General features: G+C 34.8%; 1 pseudogene; it reads right to left on the reverse strand.

Annotated features, from left to right (window-relative positions):
* Positions 1-550: 550 nt before the first annotated feature.
* Positions 551-1,310, reverse strand: LOC122728840 (annotated as a pseudogene).
* Positions 1,311-7,728: the final 6,418 nt, after the last annotated feature.

Below are 7,728 nucleotides of genomic sequence, written 5' to 3' on the forward strand. Positions count from 1 at the left end.
AAACCTGGAAATAATTAATTGTGCCAAATTCAAAAAGCAGATAAATTAACCTTCTAGGTAATACTTCAAAAGAATGCCTTAAGGCTCAAATAATTTTATGAATTTTACGTCTGATTTTTATAGTGTAAATGTGTGTTTAAGTTGTAAAGAGAAACAAAGCCCTGTAAAACTGGGACCTTTGCCCCCTTAAGTTAATCTCATGATCACAAAAGACTAGTTGTTTTATACCAAGATCCTGTGGCTTTTCTTCTATCCAATGGAGAGAGGGGCAAAAAAGGGAAAAGAGACCTCAAGAGAATGTCATGCTTTGAGCCAGTGACAAGGAGTGAACAGGAATATTCAATTCTTCTTATGTTTCCTGATGGGAGCATGGATGAAAATATTCCTCATCCATATTGCCCTCCACAGTGAGCCATGCACTTTGTTTTTTTTTTAAGATTGAAATATTTTTTAAAATAATAAACCACTTACCATGAGTTTACCATATTTACCAACCAGTCTTAAATTACAACTTAAGTGAAAAGTTCAGTTTTATTGAGGTAACATAGTACTAGGAAAAGAAAAATTTCATTGTATCTGTGGTTAGATTCCAATTTCGGGCTTCAGTAGACATGTGTGGAAATTTTCTTTGAAGCATCTTCTCTTTCTTTCTCTGTAAACTTTTCTTCTTGGCTTTACCATCTAAGTACTTCTGAAGCCTCAGTCTGACAAACTGTTCCACATAAGGCATCACATAGTACTTCCTCCTGTTGTATCTCTTATTTAGGTACCACAGTATTGGCCACTTCTTGTACTTGTGCCATATGACACATCCAAAAATCTTTTCTCCAACCACCTGGTCTTGGCCTTTCTTGACCTATCTGAAGAAGTCTCAAATCATCATCTCTTTCCAGAATAACTTTATCTAAAGCATCCATGGACTCTACCACCTTGTCTAATTGCTCTGGACTTGGCATCAGCAATCTCTGTCTTTTTGCCTCCTGCTCTAATATGAGAAGCAAATTCCTTTCTTTCAGTAGGACATAATAATGTTTATGTAAATCTTCATTACTCCATGCAGCACCTGATTTGACTGGTTTTTCTCCCCAGTTTTTTGGGTTGTCAAAAAGTTCTTCTAGTCATTTCCTTGACAAAGTAGTATGAATTAATCTGTATTGGTAGAGGGGTGTGATGTTGGCTGTATTCTTGTTTGACAAACTGAAAGTAAACCCCAGGCTGGAGGCAGAGGTCAGCAAGGCCTTCAGCATTCAAGGGGCTCTCAGGGCAGCTGTGAAGCCCGGACAGACAGCAACCAGCCATCCTGCTGCCATCATAGCGTGCCTGCCCTCACACTGCAAGCTAAGCACTTCTTCCCTAGATTATTATAACAGCCTTCAAACTAGACTCTCAGTTTCTAATCTCTTCTATCCACATTCTATCTTCCTCAGTGTGATATTGATAAAACATATTATTTCCTTACATATTGCTCTGACCATATCAATTCCCAACTCAAATATTTTCAACTTTTCCCTATTGCATCTAGTATAAAATACAAACGCTTCACCTTGGCTTGTGAAACTGTACGCAATTTGGCTTCTACTTTCTCATTCTCTTTCTTTCTTTTTATTTCCTTCTTTCTTTCTTTCTCTTTCTTTCTTTCTTTCTTTCTTTCTTTCTTCCTTCCTTCCTTCCTTCCTTCCTTTCTTTTTGTTTTTGGCTGGGCAAAGAGGGTTGTGACTTGCTCAGTGTCACACAAGCTAGTAAGGGTCAACTGTCTGAGACTGTTTTTGAACTCAGGTCCTCCTGAATACAGGGCTGGTGCTTTATCCATCTCATTTTCTTTCAAGCACAATACATTCTATTAAAAACAATCTGTTAGTTGTTCCCTGTATGCAACATTCTATCCCTCATGTCAATAATATACTCTCTCTACAACTCCACTTCATCAGATCCCTCATTTCCTTCAAAGAACAGCTCAAGTGTCTACTTCTACTTCTACAAGAGATTTTTCCTCATTACCCTAGGTATAAACATTTTCTTCTTCCTGAAATGAAAGGAACTGTGTCACAATTTACCTAATGAAAGTTGACATTATGTCATCAACAACTAGAGATTTCATCAAAATTAGACAATGGTTTAATTAATGGAAAAAATTATTTTCATAAATTCTGAATAGATCCAAAAGAAGAACACCAACAATGTCTGAATTGGAGTAATGTCTTCATCTGGGAAAACAGAGTGTTTTTATTATTCCAAACTGCCTGTTTTGCATCTCAGTGAAAAACATGTTTCGTTAGCATTTTTGCCATTCTTTTCCTTTTTAATGTAGAAATAGAACTGCCCAGATAAACAAAAACAAGAGAAAACTACTAATATGGGCCTAATGCACCTTACAAAGGAAAACTTTTGTTCTTATCCTGATTGCTAACAGGTTTTCTACTATTCACTCAAGTCTTCAAATTTAGGAATTGTTCACATTAATAACTGCTCCCTAAGAGTAATAGAAAGAACAAAAGGGATCTCTATAGAAAGAAAACTAATGAATATGAGCAATAGCAGTGTACATTAGACTCAATCTTCCTGCAATATAGTGGCACCAAGGTATAGGGCGCAAGGTACTACTTTTGTTTCCTTAGTTTGCTAATCTTAAACAAAGGAATTATGTCATATGATCTCGAATTCCTGATTTCTAGGATTCAACAAACATCCCAAATTAGTTCTTTTTTAGCCTTTGTCATGTTTATTTTGTTTTGGGTTTCTTTGCTTCTGAGGTTTTAGCTGTGTTGTGGAAAGCAGAGGTCATGAAATAAGTGACCTCTTACTAAACATGTAGCTAAAATAGCATGCTTAATAGATTTGTTTTTGTTTGTTTTAATCAAACTAATTTGAGCTGTAACAGTTCAATTAGGGATGGGCAACTTATTTTGGTCCTGGTCTTTCTTACCTGTTTCATCCTCTGTTGTAACATATTCATCTTTCACTATTCTATCATTATCTAGTAATAGATTAGTTAATTCTTAGCATATTTTCTTATTTTTTTTGGTGGGGCAATGAGGGTTAAGTGACTTGCCCAAGGTCACCCAGCTAGTAAGTGTCAAGTGTCTGAGGTCAGATTTGAACTCAGGTCCTCCTGAATCCGAGGCCAGTGCTTTATCCACTGTGCCACCTAGCTGTCCCCCTTAGCATATTTTCACTTGCACAGACTCCCAAGACTAAAACTCCTTTTCTGAAACATACTTTGTGACCCTTGGCAAGTCACTGAATGTCTCAGTGTTCTAGACAACTACCTACCATTATGCTTCATGGCTTACCTATTAATCTATTACAGTAGAAAATAGACCAGGCATGCCCCATAACAATGAAATCACAGAAATGCATCATAATCCAACCCTACCCCTGGAACCATGCATAGATTCCAATGAAAATGATGTAAAAATACAATAGATTAAAAAAAAAGACTAAATTAGATACATTTTAGTTGTACTACCTGATTTTTATCAAACCCCTCTCGCTTAATTTTTGGTTCTTAGAATATGATTCAGTGCTTAATTCCCTGGCCATTAGGAACACAAATGAGTTTAGGGCCTAAAAGTAATTAATCCTGATCAAGAAGAAATTGGCCCCTGGTAATATTCAGATAAATTCAAATGCATAATTTCTATGATATTACCATTGAAAAATGTCCCTATTTTGTGGGTCAATGTAAATATGTATGTATACATATATATATATATGCATGTGTGTATGTATATAATAATTTCTTAGTTGTTTTAAAACACAATATAGGTAACTAAGAATTACAGAAGAGGGGCGGCTAGGTGGCGCAGTGGATAAAGCACCGGCCCTGGATTCAGGAGTTCCTGAGTTCAAATCCAGCCTCAGGCACTTGACACTTACTAGCTGTGTGACCCTGGGCAAGTCATTTAACCCCATTGCCCCGTGTAAAAAAAAAAAAAAAGAATTACAGAAGAAAAAACAAGCATTAAATCTGACCTTTTTTTTTTTTAAGAGAGGCAATTGGGGTTAAGTGACTTGCCCAGGGTCACACAGCTAGTAAGTGTTAAGTGTCTGAGGCCGGATTTGAAGTCAGGTACTCCTGTTCTAGGGCCGGTGATCTATCCACTCTGCCACCTAGCTGCCCCAAATTTGACCTTTATTAAATAAAATGAAATTTCAATTTGAGTTAATCTGATCTAGAAAGCAAATAGTTTGAAATTACACTGATTTATGAAGACTATATGTGTATGGAAAGGAAGAAACATATTTTTAAAAAGCATTTTTTTTCATGAACAAATCCATTGATTGACTGCTCATGGGAATGTCCAAAGCCATCACACATAGTTCAAAAGGACCCGGAGAATTCTGTAATATTGAATCCTTTGCTGGATTTAATCAAAAAAAGGCCTAATATCTTAAACTTGCTATTTGGTAAAAATACGTAGCCAATCACTTAAAACTTGAATCTTTGTTTTGCATGACTGCACATGTAAAACTTATATGGAATTGTTGAGTTCTTAAGGGGGCATGGGGAGGATGGGAGAAAGAGAATTTGGAACATAAAGTTTCAAAAATTGATGTGAAAATTTCTTTATACATGTAACTTAGTATTCCAAAGAGATCATAGAAGAAGGAAAAGGACCTACATGTACAAAAATATTTATAACAGCTCTCTTTGTGGTGGAAAAGAATTGCAAATTGAGGGAATACCCATCAATTAGGGAATGGCTAAACAAGTTGTGGTATATTAATGTAATGGAATACTATTATGCTGTAAGGAACAATGAATAGGCAGATTTCAGAGAAACCTGGAAGGACTTACATGAACTGATGCTGAGTGAGATGAGCAAAACCAGGAGAACATTGTACACAGAAACAGCAACATTGTGTGATGAATAACTGTGATAGACTTGGCTCTTCTAAGCAGTGCAATGATCCAAAACAATTTCAAAGAACTCATGATAGAAAATGTTCTCTGCATCCAGAAAAAAGAATTGTGGATTCTGAATGCAGATTGAACCATAGTGCTTCTACCTCTTGGCTGTATTTTTCTCTTTTATGAGGTTTTCCCCTTGTGTTCTGCTTCTTCTTTCACAATATGACTAATACAGAAGTATGTTTAATGTGATTGTCCATATATAACCTATATCAGATTGCTTTCTGTCTTAGGGGAGGGGGAAAGGAAGGGAGGGTGGGAGAAAAATCTGTAACTAAAATCCTATTAAAACAAATGTTGAAAACTATCTTTACATGTATCTGGAAAATAATAAAATACTTTTGTGATAAAAAACCATGTAACTTGGGGAAAATTCTTAATAAATACATTTAATAAAGCTTGAATCTTTAATGAATAGGCTATTGGAATAAAAAATGTTGCTTTGGTGCACTCACCATGAAACGAACAAACTAAGGATATGGTTAATTAGGAGCATGAAAATGTCTGCAAATTTTGCATTCTTTAGGTTATAGGAAATAGTAGTTATCTCTTGAATAAAATTCAATTCAACCAGTATTTATTATGTGTCCACTACGCACAACAGACTGTGATAGGCACTGGCATTTTAATGATAAAAATAAAGTGGTCTCAGGAGTTCTCAAAAAGATTGCACTATACTGGGAGTATAAAATTTGTATATGAGAAAATGGATTAAAAGAATAGACAAAGCAATATAATATGACTTCAAGAGGGAGAGAGTGCTAATCAATGGCTAGAGTAGGGAACTGGGAAAGCCCTTGCATAGGAACTGGTATCTGAGCTATCTTTTGAAGGAAATTATGGATTCTACTAGGTGAGGGTATAATTTATTCCAGATATTTTGTGACAAAAACATGTAGGCATTGCATAGATCATAGATATGTAGAGACTAGCTAGAAGGCTAGTTTGTCTTAAAAGGAATTTGAGTGAAGGAGAATAACATCAGTCAATCAGAAAGCATTTTTGAAGCATATAATATGGATTAGACACTGTACAAGACATTAAGGACACACATAGAAAAATGAGACAGCCCCTGTCATCCCATGGAAGAATAAGACATACAATAAGAAATGAGAATAGGAAGTTATGCAGAAGCTAGAAATAGTAGGCTGCCAGTTTTAATTTGATTTTAGGACCAATACATAAGGATAAAATTTGGGGATTGAGGGATTGATAAGGAAATTCTAAAGAGATAAATCAAGAAAAAATAAGAGTTCTAGGATGATAGTGTGTTTAGAATGCAATTCCCACCACAATCCCCAATTAATTAATTAAAAACCAAAGACAAAAACAAAAAAAAAACCCTTTACAAATCTGTAAAACAACAATATCAACTAAAAAGTGAAAGCTGGAGGTGAAAAATTAATTTATGAAGAAAATATAACTAAAGACCATCTCACCAGCCCATTGTGACTGAACATCTCACTTCCTCAATTCCCCTCCAATATCTCACTTGAGATCCTTCCCCAACACTTTCATGACTTATCCATTCATGAATTTATGGACTATAGAAAGTCAGTAACAGAGACTAAAATCATTGAGCTGGCAAAGGAAAATAATAGGCTCAACCAGAGGAGAGTCTGCAACTCCCCATATCAGTGTCTCAAAGAGTCACCCTTGATAAATGTAAGTTAGCAATTTCATAGTCTGTCTACATATGATTTATATAACCACAACTACAAAGCACTCTTTACAGATATAAAGAAAATATTATTAAAGTGATATTGTTTGCTTGTGGTTGGAATCTGTCATTATAAAATAAATTACACCAAATTAATTTCCAAATTTAATTTCCAAAATATTTGACAATTGAGTATGAATTTACAAATTATCAGTAAGATACTTTATAGAGATAGATTAAAATGTATAAGAAATTTTTAGAGTTATAAATTTTCTATAGACTCAGGAAAAATAGTTGAAGAGAATAGTATGAATTAAGGAGACTTAATATGTCCCAAACTCAAACTACTTTATAAAGTAGTAATCACAATTATTTGACATTGGTTGGAAGAGCGAAAATTAATCAGGGGAACAAATCTGATAAAAATGGAAACAATTAATCTTCACAGCCTAAAATTTGATAAATTAAAAAAATCGTTGAAGGACTCAATTTGAGAAAAACTAAAAGACAAACTAGAAATCAGTTTAACAAAAATAGGTCTGGACCCATCTTACATAATTTTATCATATGTTCCCACAATTAGCTAAAGACTCATAACGAATATAAAAGGTAACAGAGTCAAAAATCAAACAATGACATTCACATATATGGCTTGTAAGGTTGGATGTGGATGGGGGTGGGAATAGTTTTCTAGACAAAGGATAAAGGTGATTATTAGACAAAATACAAAGGTTTAGGAATTTTTACATGAAGAAAACCAATGAAGTAAGAATACGAATGAATTTATCTAAGCAGCTGAGGATATAAATAAACAGGAAGGTTTCAAGGAACTCATATTATCATTATGAGTATTAATAAATATAAGGGTAAGTATCTATAGATAAGATAGCAAAATTCAGGATCTTTAAGATACCTTGACATTTCAGAGGGAAGACTGGGCAGGGGAGTTACTATTCTGGAGGGCATCATATCAGGGAAAATGGTAAATTCGATGGAATCTAGGACAAGTATGTAATAGTAGGGAAAATGCTAAGTAAGGCCTTGTGGTCCACCACCTTACTAAACATATTTTAATTGGTAATTACCTCTCTTTCCAATCAGTGTGAGAAGCCATGCCCTTATTGCAAAACTATTGGGCAAAAACAGTTTTCAAGGG

This window comes from Dromiciops gliroides, chromosome 5 (assembly GCF_019393635.1).
Source record: "Dromiciops gliroides isolate mDroGli1 chromosome 5, mDroGli1.pri, whole genome shotgun sequence".
NCBI classification, from domain to species: Eukaryota; Metazoa; Chordata; class Mammalia; order Microbiotheria; family Microbiotheriidae; genus Dromiciops; species Dromiciops gliroides.